Source organism: Dendrobates tinctorius, unplaced genomic scaffold, assembly GCF_039654945.1.
Source record: "Dendrobates tinctorius isolate UK_male_01 unplaced genomic scaffold, ASM3965494v1 ptg000155l, whole genome shotgun sequence".
NCBI classification, from domain to species: domain Eukaryota; kingdom Metazoa; phylum Chordata; class Amphibia; order Anura; family Dendrobatidae; genus Dendrobates; species Dendrobates tinctorius.
This window is the reverse complement of record NW_027361822.1, coordinates 7,551,463-7,574,559: the sequence shown is the minus strand read 5'-3', so window position 1 is coordinate 7,574,559 and position 23,097 is coordinate 7,551,463. Positions and strand designations below refer to the sequence as shown.

General features: G+C 45.7%; 1 protein-coding gene across 1 annotated transcript in view; it reads right to left on the bottom strand.

Moving 5' to 3' along the window:
* Positions 1-19,538, bottom strand: part of LOC141050968 (uncharacterized) — a 162,417-nt gene extending 142,879 nt beyond the window's left edge. The window contains exons 1-2 of the mRNA XM_073547730.1: positions 19,519-19,538; positions 14,924-15,216 (exon numbers count right to left, since the gene is read on the bottom strand). The gene's annotated coding sequence lies outside the window, so the exon portion shown is untranslated. The remainder of the gene's footprint in view (positions 1-14,923; positions 15,217-19,518) is intronic.
* Positions 19,539-23,097: the final 3,559 nt, after the last annotated feature.

Sequence of the window (23,097 nt, the reverse complement as noted above, 5' to 3'; positions counted from 1 at the left end):
ATGTAGGGTATCAGCCTACTCAGGACAAATTGCAAAACAATTTTTGGGGTCCAATTTCTCCTGTTACCCTTAGGAAAATAAAAAATTGGGGGCAAAAATATTATTTTTGTGGAAAAAAATGATTTTTTTATTTTCACGTCCGAGCGTTATAAACTTCTGTGAAGCACTTGGGGGTTGAAAGTGCTCACCACACATCTAGATAAGTTCCGTGGGGGGTCTAGTATCCAAAATGGGGTCACTTGTGGGGAGTTTCAATTGTTTAGGTACATCAGGGGCTCTCCAAACGCACATGACACCCACAGACCATTCCATCAAAGTCTGCATTCCAAAACGTCACTACTTCCCTTCCGAGCCCCGACGTGTGTCCATACAGTAGTTTTCTCCCATATATGGGGCGTCAGCATACTCATGACAAATTGGACAACAACTTTTGGGGTCCAATTTCTCCTGTTACCCTTGGGAAAATGAAAAAATTGGGGACTAATTGATCATGTTTGTGGAAAAAATATGATTTTTTTATTTTTATGCCCGGGCATTATAAACTTCTGTGAAGCCCTTGGGGGTTCAAAGTGCTCACCACACATCTAGATAAGTTCCTTAGGGGGTCTCGTTTCCAAAATGGGGTCATTTGTGGGGGGTTTCCACTGTTTAGGTACATTAGGGGCTCTCCAAAGGCAACATGACACCCGCAGAACATTCCCTCAAAGTCTGCATTCCAAAACGTCACTACTTCCCTTCCGAGCCCCGACGTGTGTCCATACAGTAGTTTTCTCCCACATGTGGGGCGTCAGGGTACTCAGGACAAATTGGACAACAACTTTTGGGGTTCAATTTCTCCTGTTACCCTTGGGAAAATAAAAAAAATGGTGAATAAAAGATCATGTTTGTGGAAAAAATACGAATTTTTTATTTTCACGCCCGGGCGTTATAAACTTCTGTGAAGCACTGGGGGATTCAAAGTGCTCACCACACATCTAGATAAGTTCCTTGGTGGATCTAGTTTACAAAATGGTGTCATTTGTGGGGGGTTTCCACTGTTTAGGTACATCAGGGGTTTTCCAATCGCGACATGGTGTCCGATCTCAATTCCAGCCAAAAACGTCAAATGGCGCTGCTTCCCTTCCGAGCTGTGCCATGCGCCCAAATAGTGGTTTACCCCCACATGTGGGGTATCAGCGTACTCAGGACAAATTGCACAATAACTTTTAGGGTCCTGTTACCCTTGGAAAAATAAGAATTGAGGGTGAAAAGATCATTTTTGTGGAAAAAATATGATTTTTTAATTGTACGGCTGTATGTTATAAACTTCTGTGAAGCCCTTGGGGGTTCAAAGTTCTCACCACACATCTAGATAAGTTCCTTAGGGGGTCTAGTTTCCAAAATGATGTCATTTGTGGGGGGTTTCCACTGTTTTGGTACATCAGGGGTTTTCAAATCGCGACATGGTGTCTGATCTCAATTCTAGCCAAAAACGTCAAATGGCGCTGCTTCCCTTCCGAGCTCTGCCATGCGCCCAAATAGTGGTTTACCCCCACATGTGGGGTATCAGCGTACTCAGGACAAATTTCACAATAACTTTTAGGGTCCTGTTACCCTTGGAAAAATAAGAATTGAGGGTGAAAAGATCATTTTTGTGGAAAAAATATGATTTTTTAATTGTACGGCTGTATGTTATAAACTTCTGTGAAGCCCTTGGGGGTTTAAAGTTCTCACCACACATCTAGATAAGTTCCTTGGGGGGTCTAGTTTCCAAAATGGGGTCACTTGTAGGGGGTTTCCACTGTTTAGGTACATCAGGGACTCTCCAAACGTGACATGGCGTCCGATCTGAATTCCAGCCAATTTTGCATTGAAAAAGTCAAATGGCGCTCCTTCCATTCTGAGCTCTGCCATGCGCCGAAACAGTCGTTCCCCCCACATATCAGGTATCAGCGTACTCAGGACAAATTGCACAATAACTTTTGCAGTCCAATTTCTCCTGTTACCCTTGGTAAAATAAAAAAAATTGAACCTGAAGTTTTTTTTTTGTGAAAAAAAGTTAGATGTTCATTTTTTTTTAAATATTCAAAAAAATTCCTGTGACGCACTTAAAGGGTTAACAAACTTCTTGAATGTGGTTTTGAGCACCTTAAGGGGTGCAGTTTTTAGAATGGTGTCACTTTTGGGTATTTTCTATCATATAGACCCCGCAAAGTGGCTTCAAATGTGATGTGGTCCGTAAAAATAAAATGATGGTGTAAAAATGAGAAATCGCTGGTCAACTTTTAACCCTTATAACTTCCTAACAAAAAAAAATTTTGTTTTCCAAAATTGTGCTGATGTAAAGTAAACATGTGGGAAATGTTAGTTATCAAGTTTTTTGTGTGCTGTATCTCTGTGATTTAAGGGCATAAAAATTCAAAGTTGGAAAATTGCAAAATTTTCAAAATTTTTGCCAAATTTCCGTTTTTCTCACAAATAAACGCAAGTTATTTGAATGAAATTTTACCACTAGCATGAAGTACAATATGTCACGAGAAAACAATGTCAGAATCACCGAGATCCATGGAAGCGTTCCAGAGTTATGACCTCATAAAGGTACAGTGGTCAGAATTGTAAAAATTGGCCCGGTCATGAACGTGCAAACCACCCTTGGGGGTGAAGGGGTTAACCCCTTCCCAACCTGTGATGCCATGTCGGCATCATGAAAATATGTGCCTTCCCGACCTGTGACACCACATAGGAGTCAAGGCGGGATCGCATTCCTGCGGGTCGGGTAACAGAGGCCACTGAAATGTCACCCGACCTGCAGGTACCTGAGGCACTGTAGCTGACCCCAGGGGGGTGGCTTTGCCCCTCCGTGGCTACGATTGCTCTATTGTAATATTTCACCAATGAAACTTGGTGAAATATTACAAACCAGCCATGGCTGATACTGCAATATCATCGGCCATTGGCTGGAGACTACAATCTGCCGCCTTCACCGTCTGACGGCCGCGATCTGACGCCGTCAGTATTTGCAACCCTCCGTGCTGCCCTCCGCTCCTCCCCCCGGTACCTCCCGGTGTCCCTCCGTCTCCAGGCCTTCCCCCATGGTCGCCGCCATCTTCTTCCGGTAAAAAAATGGTGGGCGGCCGGTACCCGGCAACAATAGGAAGATTTTTCCTATTGGTTCATTTTGGTCACTGTGATAGACCCTATCACAGTAACATAGTAACATAGTAACATAGTTATTAAGGTTGAAGGAAGACTTTAAGTCCATGTAGTTTAACCCATATCCTATCCTAACTTGCCCTAACATGTTGATCCAGAGGAAGGCAAAAAAAACCCATGTGGCAAACAGTAAGCTTCACATTGGGGAAAAAAATTCCTTCCCGACTCCACATACGGCAATCAGACTAGCTCCCTGGTTCAACGCAATATTAAGGAAACTAGTGTATATACCCTGTAATATTATACTTTTCAAGAAAGGCATCCAGTCCCTTCTTAAATTTTAGTAGGGAATCACTCATTACAACATCATATGGCAGAGAGTTCCATAGTCTCACTGCTCTTACAGTAAAGAATCCGCGTCTGTGAGTATGCTTAAACCTTCTTTCCTCCAGACGTAGAGGATGCCCCTTGTCCCCGTCACAGGTCTAAGAGTAAAAAGATCATTAGAAAGGTCTTGGTATTGTCCCCGCATATATTTATACACTGTAATAAGATCACCCCTAAGCCTTCGATTCTCCAAACTAAATAACCCCAAGTGTAATAACCTGTCTTGGAATTGCAGACCCCATAGTTCCCTAATAACCTTGGTCGCTCTTCTCTGCACCCGCTCCAGTTCAGCTATGTCTTTCTTATACACCGGAGACCAGAACTGTACACAGTATTCTAAGTGTGGTCGCACTATTGACTTATATAGAGGTAAAATTATGATCTCCTCATGAGCATCTATGCCTCTTTTAATGCATCCCATTATTTTATTTGCCTTTGCAGCAGCTGCCTGACACTGGCCGCTAAATGTGAGTTTGTCGTCCACCCATACACCCAGGTCTTTTTCAGTGACTGTTTTGCCCAGAGTTTTACAATTAAGCACATAATTATACATCTTGTTCGTTCTACCCAAGTGCATGACCTTACATTTATCCCCATTAAAGCTCATTTGCCATTTATCAGCCCAAGCTTCTAGTTTACATAAATCCTCCTGTAATATAAAATTGTCCTCCTCTGTATTGATTACCCTGCAGAGTTAATGTCATCTGCAAATATTGAAATTCTACTCTCTATGCCCCCTATAAGGTCATTAATAAATATGTTAAAAAGAAGCGGGCCCAAAACGGACCCCTGTGGTACCCCACTGCTAACCGTGACCCAGTCCGAGTGTGCTCCATTAATAACCACCCTTTGTTTTCTATCCCTGAGCCAGCTCTTAACCCACCTACACATATTTTCCCCTATCCCCATTGTTCTCATTTTATGTATCAACCTTTTGTGTGGCACCGTATCAAAAGCTTTTGAAAAGTCCATGTACACCACGTCCACTGCATTCCCTTGGTCCAGTCCGGAACTTACCTCTTCATAAAAGCTTATCAGATTAGTCTGACAGGAACGGTCCCTTGTAAACCCATGTTGATATTGGGTCATAAGGTTATTCTTCTCCAGATACTCCAGTATAGTATCTCTTAGAAAACCCTCCAGGTTTAAACTTACTGGCCTATAATTTCCAAGTTCAGTTTTTGTCCCCTTTTTGAATATTGGCACCACATTTGCTATACGCCAGTCCTGTGGTACAGACCCTGTTATTATGGAATCTTTAAAGATTAAAAATAATGGTCTATCTTTGACTGTGCTTAATTCCTGCAGTACTCGGGGGTGTATCCCATCCGGGCCCGGGGATTTGTCAATTTTAGTGATTTTTAAACGCCACCGTACTTCCTGCTGGGTTAAGCAGGTGACATTTAACAGAGAATTTTTATCCCTGATCATGTTATCCGTCATGGGATTTTCTTGTGTAAATACTGTTGAAAAAAGTCATTTAGCATATTGGCTTTTTCCTCATCCACCATTTCACCCAGACTATTTTTAAGGGGGGCAACACTATCATTTTTTAGTTTCTTACTATTTATGTAGTTAAAGAATATTTTGGGATTATTTTTACTTTCTCTGGCAATGAGTCCCTCTGTCTCAATCTTTGCTGTTTTGATTTGCTTTTTACAGAATTTATTTAATTTTCTGTATTTATTTAATGCCTCATCACTACCTACTTGCTTTAATTCTCTAAATGCTTTATTTTTGTCCCTTATTGCGCCCCTTACAGCTCTATTTAGCCATAGTGGTTTCCTCCTATTTCTAGCATGTTTATTCCCATACGGTACATACTGTGCACAGGTCCTATTCAGGATGCTAATAAACGTCTCCCATTTTCTTTGTGTATTTTTATGTCTCAGGATATCGTCCCAGTTAATTGCACCAAGATCATCTCTCATCCGTTGGAAATTTGCCTTCCTGAAGTTTAGTGTCCTTGTAACCCCTCTACTACACATCTTATTAAAGGATACATGAAAACTTATTAATTTGTGGTCACTATTACCCAAGTGACCCCCAACCCTTACATTTGATATGCGGTCTGGCCTGTTGGTTAATATTAGGTCTAGAAGTGCCCCCCCTCTTGTTGGGTCCTGAACCAGTTGTGAAAGGTAATTGTCTCTCATAGTTGTCAAAAACCTATTACCTTTGCTGGAACTGCAGGTTTCGGTTCCCCAATGTATTTCAGGGTAGTTGAAGTCCCCCATAATAATGACTTCTCCTCGAGTCGCAGCTTCATCTATTTGCTTTATGAGGATATTCTCTGTTGCTTCCATTATTTTTGGAGACTTATAACAAACCCCAATCAGTAATTTATTTTTCCCCCCTCCCCTTATCTTTACCCACAGGGACTCTACATTTTCATTAGATTCATATATATTATCACGAAGGATGGGTTTTAAGGATGATTTTACATATAAACACACGCCTCCCCCTCGCTTATTTGTACGGTCATTTCTGAACAGACTATAGCCCTGTAAATTAACCGCCCAGTCGTAGCTCTCGTCCAGCCATGTCTCAGATATCCCCACCATGTCATAATTATGTTCCAACAACATTAACTCCAATTCCTCCATTTTGTTGGCGAGGCTTCTGGCATTAGTATACATGCACTTTATGTATCTCTCTGTACCTCTATTCTTTCTTAAATTATTATCTGTTCTAACCCCACCCCCCATGCCACCCCCAATGTCATTATTTGTGCCCAGGTCTCTCTCTGCACTGTCTTCCCCTCCTATAAAAGGAATACCCTCCCCCCCGTCCCTAGTTTAAACACTCCTCCAACCTTCTAGCCATTTTCTCCCGCAGCACAGCTGCACCCTCCCCATTGAGGTGCAGCCCGTCCCTAGCGTAGAACCTGTAGCCAACTGAGTTCTGCAGGAACCCAAACCCCTCCTTACTACACCAATTCCTGAGCCACTTATTAACTTCCCTAATCTCCCGCTGCCTCTCTGGCGTGGCACGTGGTACAGGAAGCATTTCCGAAAATACCACCTTGGAGGTCCTTGCTTTAAGCTTACAGCCTAATTCCCTGAAATCATCTTTAAGGACCTTCCACCTACCTCTAACTTTGTCATTTGTGCCAATGTGCACCTTGACTGCTGGATCCTCACCAGCCCCTCCCAGTAATCTGTCAACCCGATCAGCGATGTGTCGGACTCGAGCGCCAGGTAGGCAGCACACCGTTCGACGATTACTGTCTTTGTGACAGATTGCCCTATCTGTTCCCCTAATAATTGAGTCTCCCACTACCAGAACCTGTCTGGCCTGCCCTGCTCTCCTATTTCCCCCCTTACTGGAGCAGACACTCCTCCGGCTTTCAGAGGACATGCCTTGCTGCAGCAGTGCTACTCCTGCACTAACACTCCCCTCATCTGCCAACTTAGCAAACTTATTGGGGTGTGCAAGATCAGGACTAGCCTCCCTGGTGCTCTTCCTTCTACCCCGCCTTCTAACTGTCACCCAGCTAGCTGCTTCATTGTCCTGCAGCTCCAACCTAGCATCCCCCCCATCTATCCCATTGAGCGTCTGCTCAGTGAGCAAAAGACTCCTTTCCATATTGTCTATGGATTTCAGTGTTGCCAGCTGCACATTTAGATCCAGTATCTGGGCTTCCAAATGCACAACGTGCTCACATCTCGCACAGCAGTATGCACCCTCGACCGGCTGTTCAAGGATTTCATACATGCGGCAAGACGTGCACTGGATGGCATTGGCAATAGTGGAGCACATCCTAATGGGGATTGCACCAGGCAATAAGATAAGCAAAAATAATTAAAAAGTATTAATAAAATATAACAGCAATTCAGTAACACCTCCCTTGGAAACTCCCTGAATCCAAAGTCACTGAATCTCAAGTCACACACTTACCACAGTTCGCACTTACACTCAGGGCACACTCAGCTCGTTCACACTCGCTCAGGCAGAAGATTTAAAAGAGTTTTTTTTATTCCCCTTTTACCAGCACACCACCTTGCTGCTCAATGCACTTCCAAAAGGGATCAAAATAAAAAATAGTAAATAAATCCCCCCTTTACCACTCCCATAGGTAGGGAAAAATAATGAAATAAAGAAAATATATTTACCGTATATACTCGTGTATAAGCCGAGATTTTCAGCCCATTTTTGGGGGCTGAAAGTTTCCCTCTCGGCTTATACACAAGTCATATACCAGGGGGGATCGGCGGGGGAGTGGGGTTGTCAGAAATCATACTCACCCTCTGCAGCCCTCCTGCTTGTTCCATGTTCTCGGCACTGCTCTTCCTTCCTGCTTCAGCGGTCACGTGGTACCGCTCATTAAACTCATGAATATGCGCATATTTAATTAGCGGTACCACGTGACCGCTGAAGCAGGAAGAGAGCAGCAGCGCGCTGAGAACATGGAACAAGCAGGGGGGCTGCGCTGCAGAGACAAGCGCCAGGACCGGGTGAGTATGAACGGGGGGTCACTCTGCTGTCTTGCCTGCACAGTCACTGCAGAGCCCACAACGATGATGAGCAGGGGGCAGCGATGAAGGTGAGTATACAGGTTTTTTTTTGTAACGGAGGCAGCGGCAGCAGCAATATGATGAGGCCACTCACTGTGCAGCAAAACTGGGGCCACACACTGTGCAGCATACCTGGGGACACTCACTGTGCAGCATACCTGTGGCCACACACTGTGCAGATAATTGGGGCCACACACTGTGCAGATAACTGGGGCCACTCACTGTGCGGCATACCTGGGGCCACACACTGTGCGCATACCTGGGGCCACACACTGTGCAGCATACCTGGGGCCACACACTGTGCAGCATACCTGAGGCCACTCACTGTGCAGCATACCTGGGGCCACACACTGTGCAGCATACCTGGGGCCACACACTGTGCAGCATACCTGGGGCCACACACTGTGCAGCATACCTGGGGCCACACACTGTGCAGCATACCTGGGGCCACACACTGTGCAGCATACCTGGGGCCACACACTGTGCAGCATACCTGGGGCCACACACTGTGCAGCATACCTGGGGCCACACACTGTGCAGCATACCTGGGGCCACACACTGTGCAGATAACTGGGGCCACACACTGTGCAGATAACTGGGGCCACACACTGTGCAGATAACTGGGGCCACTCACGGCAGGATAACTGGGGCCACTCACTGTGCAGATAACTCGGGCCAGTCACTGTGCAGCAAAACTGGGGCCACACACTGTGCAGCATACCTGGGGCCACTCACTGTGCAGATAATTGGGGCCACACTGTGCAGATAACTGGGGCCACTCACTGTGCGGCATACCTGGGGCCACTCACTGTGCAGCATACCTGGGGCCACACACTGTGCAGCATACCTGGGGCCACACACTGTGCAGCATACCTGGGGCCACACACTGTGCAGATAACTGGGGCCACACACTGTGCAGATAACTGGGGCCACACATTGTGCAGATAACTGGGGCCACACACTGTGCAGATAACTGGGGCCACACACTGTGCAGATAACTGGGGCCACACACTGTGCAGATAACTGGGGCCACACACTGTGCAGATAACTGGGGCCACACACTGTGCAGATAACTGGGGCCACACACTGTGCAGATAACTGGGGCCACACACTGTGCAGATAACTGGGCCACTCACTGTGCAGATTACTGGAGCCACTCACGGCAGGATAACTGGGGCCACTCACTGCAGATAACTGGGGCCACTCACTGTGCAGCATTATCTGGGGCCACTCACTGTGCAGCATTATCTGGGGCCACTCACTGTGCAGCATTATCTGGGGCCACTCACTGTGCAGCATTATCTGGGGCCACTCACTGTGCACCCTCAGCTTATACGCGAGTCAGTAAGTTTTCTCAGTTTTTTGTGACAAAATTAGGGGGTCGGCTTATACATGAGTATATATGGTATTTTCATTTTTCCATTAGGGTTAGGCTTAGAATTAGGGTTAGGGTTGGAATTAGGGTTAGGGTTGGAACTAGGGTTAGGGTCAGGGTTGGAATTAGGGTTAGGGGTGTGTTGGGGTTAGGGTTGGGATTAGCGTTAGGCTCTTGGTTAGGGTTGGGATTAGGGTTAAGGGTGTGTTGGGGATAGGGTTGTGGTTAGGGTTATGGTTGGTATTAGGGGTGTGCTGGGGTTAGGGTTGGAGTTAGAATTGAGGGGTTTCCACTGTTTAGGCATATCAGGGGCTCTCCAAACACGACATGGTGCCACCATTGATTCCAGCCATTTTTGCGTTCAAAAAGTTAAACGGTGCTCCCTCCCTTACGATCCCCGACGTGTGCCCAAACAGTGGTTTACCCGAACATATGGGACATCTGCATACACAGGAAAAATTGCACAACGACTTTGGGGGTCTAATTTATCCTGTTACCCTTGGGAAAATAAAAAATTGGGGGCTAAAAAATCATTTTTGTGGAAAAAAAAGATTTTTTTATTATCACGGCTCTGCGTTATAAACTTCTGTGAAGCAGCTCCAATGTTTAGGCACACGGGCTCTCCATTCGCGACATGGTGTCTGCTAACGATTGGGGCTAATTTGGCGCTCCTTCCCTTCCGAGCCCTGCCGTGCGCCCAAACAGCGATTTATGACCACATATGAGGTATCGGTGTACTCAGGAGAAATTGCCCAACAAATTTTAGGATCCATTTTATCCTGTTGCCCATGTGAAAATGAAAAAATTGATGCTAAAAGAAAATTTTTGTTGGAAAAATTAAAATGTCCATTTTTTCCTTCCACATTGTTTTAGTTCCTGTGGAGCACCTGAAGGGTTAATATTCTTCTTCAATGTAGTTTTGAGTAGCTTGAGGGGTGCAGTTTTTAGAATGGTGTCACTTTGGGTATTTTCTGCCATATAAACTTCTCAAAGTGACTTCAAATGTGAGGTGGTCCCTAAAAAAAATGGTTTTGTAAGTTTTGTTGTAAAAATGAGAAATCACTGGTCAACTTTTAACCCATATAACTTCAAACAAAAAAAAAGTTTCAAAAATTGTGCTGATGTAAAGTAGACATGTGGGAAATGTTATTTATTAACTATTTTGTTTCACATAACTCTCTGGTCTAACAGAATAAAAATTCAAAATGTGAAAATTGGGAAATTTTCAAAATTTTCGCCACATTTCTGATTTTTTTCACAAATAAACGCAAAAATTATTGACCTAAATTTACCACTGACATGAAGCCCAACTTGTCACGAAAAAACATTCTCCAAATCGCTAGGATCCGTTGAAGCGTTCCTGAGTTATTACCTGATAAAGGGACACTGGTCACAATTGCAAAAAATGGCAAGGTCATTAAGGTCAAAATAGGCTGGGTCATGAAGGGGTTAAGCTTTCATCTCACTGCAATTAAGTTTGTGTTTCATTAGAATATAGCTGAGCTCTCCTTTCACAGTGCTGTCAGCTCAGGTGAATCCACCTCACAGCACACTGACTGCTGTGAGGTGAAAGCTTAAAGTGTTTGTAATCACAATCAAGTCTGCTCTATACTAAACAGTAGGCGCAGCGATCAGGGCTCAGAGGGCATTTTTTCTAACGGCAGTTTTCTAAGGGTAGGAGAAAAAGTAACTGTCCCGATGGGCGTATCATAAGTTATAACTTACACTGCAGCCACTGTTACATGATGGATGTGGCCTGCTGAACGTGGTGAAAGAACTTCTTTTAAGGTATTTTCTGGGTTAAATGAAATTGCCTTCTAACAGGCAACGTAATAGTGTAATAAATTACGCATGACAACCTTTCGAACCTTTGCAGTGCCAATCCAGGGATCCTTGCCGGACATTCTGCTCATGCGCTGTCCATAATTTACGTAAACTCGGCAACCAATAATTGGCCTCAGTAGTCATTATCATATGTTTTTCACAAATACTATATGCCATTTTCGTTGGTGCTCTGCTACAAGATCTACATTTATGTCTCAATCAGCTACACTTGAATCGGCATCATCAATATGGCACAAAACATTCATTTCCAGAGCCACAAGAGATATAATGGACTACATTCACACCAGCCACCTATTCAAATGTTTCCCATTTTCCATGCGGTGGAATTTATTGTAATGGAAAATTAACCCCTTACTGATATTGGACATACTAGTAAGTCCTATGTCAGGTGCCTTGGATTGCCAATCTGTGGTAGGTCCATATCAAAACACTGAAGGCCTCTATGGCTGCCATGTTAGTACTCTTATGAAGACCGCGTTAAGGCTTTGGTACTGCGAGAGATTCACCCTGAAGCCTGTTTTCACCTTCCTGACCAGGGCAATTTTTTGCAATTTTGACCACTGTCATTTTATGAGGTAATAATTCTGGAACGCTTCAATGGATCCCACCGATTCCGAGAATGTTTTTTGGTGACGTATTGTACTTCATGAGAGTGGTAAAAATTTATTTGATATGACTTGTTTATTTGTGAAAAAAAATAAATGGAAATTTGGTGTAAATTTTGCATTTATTAAAATTTAATTTGTATGCCCATAAATCAGAGAGTCATGTCACAAGTTTATAAACAGCATTTCCCACATGTCTACTTTACATCAGCATAATTTTTGAAACAGAATTTTTTATAGGAAGTTATAAGGGTTAAAAGATGACCAGTGATTTCTCATTTTGCTAAAAAAATTTTGTAAAATTTGTTGTAAATCACCTCACATTTGAAGTGACTTTGAGGGGTCTGTATGACAGAAAACTGCACCCCTCAAGGTGCTCGAAACCACATTCAAGAAGTTTAATAACCCTTCAGGTGCTTCACAGGAATTAATGGAACGTGGAAGGAAAATATAAACGTTTAACATTTTTTTTTCACAAAAATGTTACTTTAGACCTAAGTTTTTTTTACTTTTCTCAAGGGTAACAGGAGAAAATGGACCATACAATTTGTTGTGCAATTTCTCCTGAGCATGCCGATACCCCAAATGTGGGGGAAAACCACTGTATGGACACACGGCAGAGCTTGGAAGGGAAGGAGGACTATTTAACCTTTTGAATGTAAAATTTGCTGCAATAATTAACTGATGACATGTCGTGTTTGGAGAGCCCCCTGATGTGCCTAAACACTGGAAACCCCCCCACAACTGAAACCATTTTGGAAATTAGATCCCTCAGGGAACTTGTCTAGATGTTTACTGAGCACGTTGAACCGCCAGATGCTTCACAGAAGACTAACGTTGAGCCGTGGAAATAAAAGAAAATAAAATAAAAGACACATTTTTCCCATAAAAATGTTTTTGACCCCAAATTTTGTATTTTCACAAGGGTAATAGGAGGTGCCTGTGCAACGTCATTAGTCTGTTTCCTTAACATGCATGCTAGTTCTCAGGTCCCAGTTCTCGTATCCCTGTATACCTGTCCTGTACATGAGCCATGCCCACCTATCGCTCATGCCCACCTGCCTGTATACCAGATGTGTCCACCAGTATCTGCCTGCCTGTTTGTCTGTAGTGCCAGATACTACACCAGCCATGCCAGCCAATACTTGCCAAGTCTACCATTCCTAGCCATTCCTGCCTCCTATCCCTTGGGGGTCAGCAGCCAACCACCCGAGGTCAGTCCTGGTGTAGCACCTGGTTTCCCCTCCCTTGTCCTTCCTCAGATCGTGGTATCATCAGCTGTCATGCATGTCGGACTTGGTGAGACACCTAGTCACGCCCCTCCAGTCTCTCCTCGAATCACGGCACAGTGGTTCCACCACCCAGACTTGATGCAGGAGGTCTCCCACCAGAAAGACCAACAGGACAAGTTCCTATCCTACATGCGGACAGTTAACACTTGTCTAGACACACTGACAAATCTGGCCGCATCCGCACCTACCCAAGCTGCAACAACGTTGGATGTGCCTCAACAGTCTGCCGACTACGTAACTGGTTTCAGACAGTCTATATGCTCCTCCACTCTACTGCGGTGACCCTGCTCTATGTCGGGGTTCATTAATTAATGCATGATACACTTTGAACTCTTGGCTCATCAGTTCGTTTCAGATCGGGCCAAAACAGCCTTCATTATGTTCTATCTCACTGGTGAGGCTTTGGCGTGGCTTAAACCCCTGTGGGAGAGAGGGGATCCTCTAGTGTCAAACCTTCAGTCCTTTCTAGAAGACTTCGACAAGCCCAGCCAAGCTTCCTCAGCAGCATCTTCTCTTCTCCGAATGCGCCAGTGAAACCTCACAGTGGGCCGATACACTGTATGTTTCCGCACCCTATCTGAACTCGCCTGGAATAATAAAGCTCTAGTAGCCTCGTTATGGGAAGGCCTGTCTGGGCTAATCAAGGATGAGCTGACCGGTCGTGATATAACCAACTCACTGGATGACCTGGTTTCTCAAGCAACACGGATAGATATCAAGTTTCAGGAGCGTTCCAAGGAGGTGAACCGCGAGAGAACTGTATGCAAGGCACCGACCTTTCAAAGACCGGTCATGCTGCAAGCCTCAGCTGTGGCACCCTCCCGTGACTCCATGAGGGTAGACCAGGTGAGAATGACCAAGCATCGTCAGGAGGTCTGCCGGTCTGAGGGAAGTTGGCAGTCCTGAGCATGTAATCCGCTCTTGCCCGGAGAGACCGGGAAACGCCTAAGTCTAGGGTTTGTTGGAGAGGATCCCCCAGGGCAAAAATTACTCCTCTCCATCACTGACTCTGTCAGTGTCCATGTCCTGTTGCAGCATCAATTTTATCAAGTCGACCTACCTCGACTCCGGTTTATCAGGTAACCTTATTCAACAAACCAAATGTGGAAAAATATCAGATTCCAATCCAACGTCTTCCTGATCCATTGGTAGTTTCTTCAGTGAATGGAAAACCTCTTTCTGAAACTATCCTATTTGTGACAGAGCTTGTAGAACTTCGAGCTGGAAAGCTACATCGGAGAAGGTTAATCTCTATGTGCTGTCGAGTCTGTCTCACCCTCTGCTTCTACGTCTGCCATGGCTGCAAAAACATGAACCAGGCTTGGATTGGAGATCCGGAGAAATACTCCGTTGGGGTCAGGAGGGCCACGAGAGATGTTTAGTTTACATTTGTCCTGCTCGACCTCCGGCTTCTCCATCTAATTTAACTGGCTTGTCTGCTGCATATTGGACATAAGGTGATGTCTTTGATAAAAAGGAGGCTGACACTCTGCCACCTCATACTGTATTCTGTATGTCTGTCCTATCAAAATTCTATGAGGCGCTTTCCCTCCAAGAGGCTGAATATATCCCCTGTCGCAGGATGAGATCCTTGCCATAACTGGGTATATTGAAGCGAAACTTGTGAGGGGATTTATCCGGAAAGCTTCCTCCCTGGCTGGAGCAGGTTTCTTTTTTGTGAAGAAAAACAATGGTTCTCTGTGACCCTGTATTAATTACAGGGGTCTCATCCAAATAACTATAAAAAAATATATAAACTCTGCCTCTCACCTCCGAGTTGTTCGATTGGCTTAAAGGTTCCAGAGTATTCGCGAAGCTCGACCTTCGAGGCACACGACCTGATCCAAATATGTCAAGGAGATAAATGGAAGACAGCCTTTAATACCCGAGATGGCCATAATGAGATAATACCCTTTGGACTCTGTAGTGCAAATGCTGTTTTTTAATAACTGGTGAATGACATCTTCCAGGACCTTCTTTTCACGTGTGTGGTAGTATACCTAGACGACAGCTTGGTGCTCTCTCCCGATCTGCCTTCACACCGAAGAGATGTTCGTCAGGTCCTGCAGAGATCAAGGAAAAACCGTTTAATACGCCAAGTATGAAAAGTACGTCTTCGAGCGGACCTCTTTCGATTCTTGGGTACATCATCTCCAAGACCAGCTTGAAAATGGATCCCGAGAAGCTATCTGCCATTTTAAAGGCCTACATCTGGGCAAGAAAAATTAAAAAAGCATATACAGAATGGGAGGAATACGGCTAAGCAAGAGAACATGGGAAAAAGGCTTGGGTATACTAATAAATCACAGACTGAACATGAGTGTGATGCAACAGCAAAAAAGGCAAACAATTCTGGGTTGCAGTAACAGAAGCATACAGTCTAGATCATGTGAAGTATTTATCCCCCTCTACTCCTCTTTGGTCAGACCTCATCTGGAATACCGTGTCTAGTTCTGGATACCACATTTTAAAAAAAGACAAGAAAAAACTGGAGCAAGTTCAGAGAAGAGAGACCAGAATGATGATTGGTCTGCAAACAATGTCATATGAGGAACAGTTAGAGGATTTGGGAATGTTTAGCTTGCAAAAAAGAAGACTGAGAGGAGACTTAATAGTGGTCTACAAATATCTCAAGCTGCCAGTAGAGGGACCAGCTTTATTCTCATTTGCACATGGAAACACGAGAAGCAATGGCATGCAACTGAATGGGAAAAGATACATATTAGATATTAGATAATACTTTTTAGCAGTGAGGGTGATTAACGAGTGGAACAGGCTGCCACGAGAGGTGGTGAGTTCTCCTTCAATGGAAGTCTTGAAACAGAGGCTTGACATACATCTGTCTAGGATGATTTTGTGAATCTTGCTTTGAGCAGGGGGTTCGACCAGATGACCCTGAAGGTCCCTTCCAACTCTACCATTCTATGAATCTAAGTTTTTTTTCGGTCACATGGTGATCTGTGGCTTAATTTCCAAGATTTTCTCTGCTCCAGAACGCAATTACTCTATAGGCGATCAACAACAGTTAGTAATTAATCTGGGTCTGTAAGAGTGGCGCTTCCTGCTTGAAGGAGCTATGCATCCGGTGGTTATACACACAGAAAACAAGAATCTAGCATATCTGCAATCCACACAGCGACTTAACCCACGACAAGCCAGGTGGTCTCCTTTCTTCTCCCACTTCAACTTCACAATCGATTTTTGGCAAGCAGATAAGAACATCAAAGGACGCTCTCTAGATTCTTCCAGTCTTCCAATTAGGAGGAGATCCAACACATCATTGAGCCCTCCAAAATTTTTACAGTCGCTCCGTTGGATTTGTCTCAGCTCCCATCCGGAAAGACTTACATGACTGAACCAGATAGGAAGCTGATTCTTCTGTGGGTTCACTTGTCTAAAGTGGCTGGCCATGTCAATCAGAAGAAAATGTCTCTCCTCATCTCCCGACATTATTGGTAGCCGACACTGCACAAGGATATTGCGGATGTTGTCTCTGCCTGTCTCTCTTGTGCCCATAACAAAACCCCGAAACAGCTTCCTACCGGTCAGCTACTTCCTTTGCCCATATAACCTGCTCCCTAGCAGCATATTGCAATGGATTTCATCACCGATCTTCCACTATCGGCTGGGTACACCATTATCTGGGTGTTTGTGGATCGCTTCTGGAAGATGCCCATTTCACTCCACTGTCCAGTCTCCCATCTGCTCCATTGCTTGCAAAGAAGTTCATTCTACATATTTTCCACCTCCAAGGTATTCCTCTCTTTATTATCTCGGATCGAGGAGTCCAGTATACTTCTCACTTCTTGAGGGCCACCAGCAAATTATTTAATATCACTCTGGATTTCTCTTTGGCCTACCATCCTCAAGCCAATGGCCAGGTAGAGGCAGGTCAATCAGATCCTGACCATCTTCCTCTGGCACTTCATCAATGCCCACCACAGTGAGTGATCTGAACACCTGCTGTGGGCCGAATTCTAGTACAACAACCATGTGAGTGAATCTTCTGTCAAATCTCCATTATTTGTGATCTATGGTTAACCTCCAAATATTTTGTTCCCTGTTTCCACTACCTCTCCACTACCTATATTCTTGCTACTGAATCCCTCGTCAAGGATTTTCGTAGGATCTGGGAGTACACTAAGTCCACATTATTGAAGTCCTCTGAACGAATAAAAAGACACGCAGACAAGAGATGTCTGGATCTGCGTCTGTTTCATCCTGGGGACAAGGCCTGGAAGTCAACTAAGTATATCCGTCTCAAGGTACCCCCCTATAAACTGGGTTCTCACTTCTTCGGTCTGTTTGAGGTTCTGAAACAGAGTAATCCAGTAGCCTACAAGCTCAAACCCTCAGCCTCTTTAAGGATCCCCAATTCTTTTCATGTGCCTGTCATTTTAGTCCTTTTTTAAAAGATCCTGGTACCACACCTGCTCCAATCAGCACTGAAGACGTTTTTGAGGTAGAGAACATTCTGGCCACAATGAGGATAAGAGGAAAGACTATTTTTCTAATGGACTGGAAGGGATTCGGTCCTGAGGAGAGGTCCTAGGAGCCCAGGGAGAATATCCATGCCCCTCTCCTCCTCTAAAAATGTATATTGGGCTTGAAAAATAGGGGGCGTAAAGGGGTGTCCCTGCATGCTGCCCCTCTCCCATTGCAGGGATGCTAACTCATCGCTGCGGCCCACGTCCCGCTCCTGCTTCTCCTTCCTGTTCTGCTCCCGCCCAGGGTACGCACACTGTGTTTAGTGCACACGCACCCTACTTCTTGAAGGGGCAGCATGCACCAACCTGGATGGGAGACACTTACTATTTAAGGCACCACCACCTGCATGGAGGTGCCTGTGCAACATCATTAGTCTGTTTCCTAAACACGCTTGCTAGTTCTCAGGTTCCAGTGCGCGTATCCCTATCATTTACATCAGCTGCTCCCACTTGCCTGTATACTAGTTGCGTCTGCCAGTGTGTCTGTCGTGCCAGTCACTACACTAGCTGTGCCAGCGGGTACTTGGAATGTAATTCCTGGCTGTTCCTGCCTTCTTTCCCGTGGGTGTTTGTGTGTGGGGGGTGGACAGCTGCCCTCCACCCCAGCTCAATCCTGATGTAGCATCTGGTTCCACCTCCCTCATCTATCCTTGGATCGCGGTATCATCAGCCACTGTGCATCCAAGGTTCGGGCTTAGTGGGTCCACCACCCAGTTGCTTACACGCTCCTGACTAATTACAGATCTCAAAAAAAGGGAAACACAAACCAAAACTGATTTTTTTTTTACAAATGTCAGAAATGTTTTCACCATGTTATTATTATTATTAATAATAATAATATCAATTATGCAAGTTTGGTATAGCTCTAACCATACTGACGTTGAGAACTATGTTGCCTGGTCATTTTCAGATCACAATGAACGCAGTAAAAACAAAACCCAAAAAACATTTGTGGAATTGCTGTTATTTTCACATTTCACTGCATTTGGATTTTTTTTCCCCTGTGTTTCAGCACATTATATAGAAATATGAATGGTGTCATTCAAAACGACTACTTGAACCATAAAAAGCAAGCGGTTAGGTTAATGGCGAAAACCAAAGCGGAAAATTGCCATGTCACAAAAGGGTAGTGATCCCACAAATATTGATGTTCGTATGGCTTCACGCTAGATCCAAACTCGGCATTTTGAAGCAAATGTGATATTACATGCAGTACCGAGAAAGGCCACTACACGGAGTATGGAGCTATGTGGTACTGCGCCGTGCAATGGAGGCTGCAGGACCTGCTGATCGGGGGGGCACATGAGATCACTGGGATTTCATAAATGGGGTATTTACATTCCCCATAGGTGGGCGCATTTTCAGGTTTTCCAATCTGTTTTTGAACGCATGCCTTTTCTTAGAAACTGTGTGTTTTACTCTTCTCTCCATCCATTGGAATGACGGATGCTGCTCAGAGCTTTACTCCTCTGTCTCCGTCAGTCCCATAGACAATGAATGGCGCGTCAGGGAACAGGCGGCTCAATACAAAGCTGGACGCAGGATTAGGACCCCCATTATAATATGCTAACATGGACGGTGCCTAGGGGGAAGGGCTGATGTTTTTATAGCCTCCCCCCTCCACCCCCCAAAAATGAATAAACCTTACATTTTATACGTACCCCATAATAACACATAGGTATTAAAGTAACAAATAAAAAGATAAAGATAGAAAATAAAAGGAGAAAATGGCATTTACAGTGAGGAAAATGGAAAAGTTCTATGTACCCCCCAGACCAGCCCTAATAACAAATAAAGATAGGTCAGCTCTTGGTCTGTAATAACGGCAAGTACTAAAGGGGTTAATGTGCCCAGTAATGGGGAATCTCCAGCACCTACCTCCACCTGCAGAGCCGCACTCCACATATATGGCTGCTCTGTGCGCACAGGACCTGGGATGAGGTCACAGGAGGGGAGGAGTCAGGGGTCACATGATCAGGGGCCTCAGTGTATGCAGGACTCTGCTGTGCTGGTTGTCATGGTGCTGGATGAGGGGAAGTTTCTGTGTGGGGTCAGGAGGGGTATACAGTGTGGATGTAGCAGAGCCGTGTGTGTAGGAGGTGTACGGAGCAGAGCCGTGTGTGTACGAGGTGTACGGAGCGGAGCCGTGTGTGTACGAGGTGTACGGAGCGGAGCCGTGTGTGTACGAGGTGTACGGAGCGGAGCCGTGTGTGTACGAGGTGTACGGAGCGGAGCCGTGTGTGTACGAGGTGTACGGAGCGGAGCCGTGTGTGTGCGAGGTGTACGGAGCGGAGCCGTGTGTGTGCGAGGTGTACGGAGCGGAGCCGTGTGTGTACGAGGTGTATGTGGCGCCCCTGAGGCTCAGTCGCCACAGAGGTACTGCACCTTCTCCTAAGGTGTGGTGCCCCACCATCCAGGTAAGGTGGGAACTCCTGACCACACTCCAACACTCGCACCCCACACAATAGAGTAGTTCAGCAAAACCACCTTTGGTGGTTCCCTGCTTGGAACACTAAACGTGCTGGGAGGTGGGTGAAGTTGAGAATACATAAAAGAGTGGGAAGGTTTAGGATTACAGGTCAGTCAGACAGGGAGTCTGAGGGAGGAAGTCACTCGGAGAGGAGTGAGGGAAGGAGATCCCTGGAAAAGGGATGGAGGAAGGAGTGCTGCAGTAGACCTGAGTGACCCGGGTCTGCTGGCACGGGAAAGGAAAGAAGGAGAAAGACTTTGAACTGAAGCCTGAGCTTCCATAGGAGAGAAAGACAAGTACAGAGTGAAGGAGAATATGGGAACACAGAGGGCATGGGATAGAGGAAGAACCCTGCCTAGAAGTTCTAAGCGCAAGACTGGGGCCCGGTCCCCGAGGTTGTATGGACACTAATGGTTCTGCAGCAGACACCGGTGGAGTAGTGGGCTGTAAATGCACTACTCCCATCTAAGACTTGGGGGCACAACAGCAACATGGATAGAGAGCCGGGACTCAGGAGTAGAGAGTCCCCGAAGCAGGCTACAGCTGTCTGCCGTACAAGTAGAGTTCTTGGGAACATCTGATAGGAGGAATTCCAGTGTAACTCAGTACTAGGAGATCTTCACACTTAAAGGCGCTATAGAGGAGACATTCAGAAAAGGCACATAAGTTGGCGGAGTGTTGGAAGGGAGCATTCCATTTTGCCTGGAGGTTGACTGAGTCCCTGACCCGGAGGACACAGCATGGAAGCGGGCACTACAGACTGTGAGTAAAGCTTTGGAACTACATGCCCTGGTGTCCTCCATTCCTTCCTGCGTCCGCCTGCCTGGCACTGCTGCATCCCTTGCGCCGGACACTACACCATCTAAGTGTCACTTCACCTACTCTGCCCTGGGACAACAGCCCTGCCTGTGGAGGGCTATAACATCACTGCTGCACCACACCATCTGTCCCAGAGGATCTGTCTGCAGCGTCGGCCTAACATCTCACTTGCCGAACACCACAGGTGGCGTCACAAACTATTCCATTAACCACAATTCCACCAGTCCCATTCCCCGCCATTACTTGGGCGCCCAGGGCCATGGACCGGTTCACCGCTGCTGTGACACTTCCTGCTGACACCGGCCCGGTACCGAGTAACCCCGCAGCCCTGGGAGGGCGACCCATGTACAGAGCAAAGCTGTGTGTGTTCGAGGTGAACGGAGTGGAGCCGCATGTGTACGAGGTGTACGGAGCAGAGCCGTGTGTGTACGAAGTGTACGGAGTGGAGCCGCATGTGTATGGAGCAGAGCTGTGTGTGCACGAGGTGTACAGAGCGGAGCCATGTGCGTACAAGGTGTACGGAGCGGAGCCGTGTGTGTACGAGGTGTACGGAGCGGAGCTGTGTGTACGGAGCGGAGCCGCATGTGTATGAAGTGTACGGAGCGGAGCCACGTGTGTACGTTGTACGGAGCGGAGCCGCGTGTGTACGAGGTGTACGGAGCGGAGCCGTGTGTATAAGGTGTACAGAGCGGAGCCGTGTGTGTACGAGGTGTACGGAGCGGAGCCGTGTGGGAACGGAGTCGCGTGTGTACGAAGTGTACAGAATGGAGCCTTGTGTGTACGAGGTGTATGGAGCGGAGCCGTGTGTGTACGAGGTGTATGGAGCGGAGCCGCGTGTGTACGAGGTGTACGGAGCGGAGCCACGTGTGTACGAGGTGTACGGAGCGGAGCCGTGTGTACGAGGTGTACAGAGCGGAGCCGTGTGTGTACAAGGTGTACGGAGCGGAGCCGTGTGTGTACGAGGTGTATGGAGCGGAGCCGCGTGTGTACGAGGTGTACGGAGCGGAGCCACGTGTGTACGAGGTGTACGGAGCGGAGCCGTGTGTGTACGAGGTGTATGGAGCGGAGCCGTGTGTGTACGAGGTGTACGGAGCGGAGCCGCGTGTGTACGAGGTGTACGGAGCGGAGCCACATGTGTACGAGGTGTACGGAGCGGAGCCACGTGTGTACGAGGTGTACAGAGCGGAGCCGTGTGTGTACAAGGTGCCCTTAAAACAGAGAAATATGTCACACAAAATACTTAATAAGTAACATTTCCCACATGTTTACTTTACATCAGCACAATCCTAGAAACAATTTTTTTTTGTTAGGAGGTTATAAGGGTTAAAAGTTTACCAGTGATTTCTCATTTTTACAACAAAATTTACAAAACCATTTTTTTATACAGACCACCTAACATTTGAAGTCACTTTGAGGGGTCTATATGGCAGAAAATAACCCAAAGTAACACCATTCTAAAAACAACACCCCTCCAGCTAATCAAAACCACATTCAAGAAATGTATTAACCCTTCAGGTGCTTCACAGGAATTAATGGAATGTGAAAGGAAAAAATTAACATTTAACTTTTTTCACTAAAAAAATTTTTTTATTTCACAAGAGTAACAGGAAAAAATGAACCCCAAAATTTATAATGCAATTTCTCCTGAACATGGCAATACCCAATATATGGGTAAAAACCACTGCTTCGGCGCATGGCAGAGCCCGGAAGAGAAGGAGCGCCGTTTGACTTTTTCAACGTAAAATTGGCTGGAATTGAGATCGGACGCCATGTCGTGTTTGGAGAGCCCCTGATGTGCCTGATCAGTGGACACCCCCACACAAGTGACCCCATTTTGGAAACTAGACCCCCTCAAGGAACTTACAGTTGTGGCCAAAAGTATTGACACCCCTGCAATTCTGTCAGATAATACTCAGTTTCTTCCTGAAAATGATTGCAAACACAAATTCTTTGGTATTATTATCTTCATTTAATTTGTTTTAAATGAAAAAACACAAAAAGAATTGTCCTAAAGCCAAATTGGATATAATTCCACACCAAACATAAAAAGAGGGTGGACAAAAGTATTGGCACTGTTCGAAAAATCATGTGATGCTTCTCTAATTTGTGTAATTAACATCACCTGTAACTTACCTGTGGCACCTAACAGGTGTTGGCAATAACTAAAT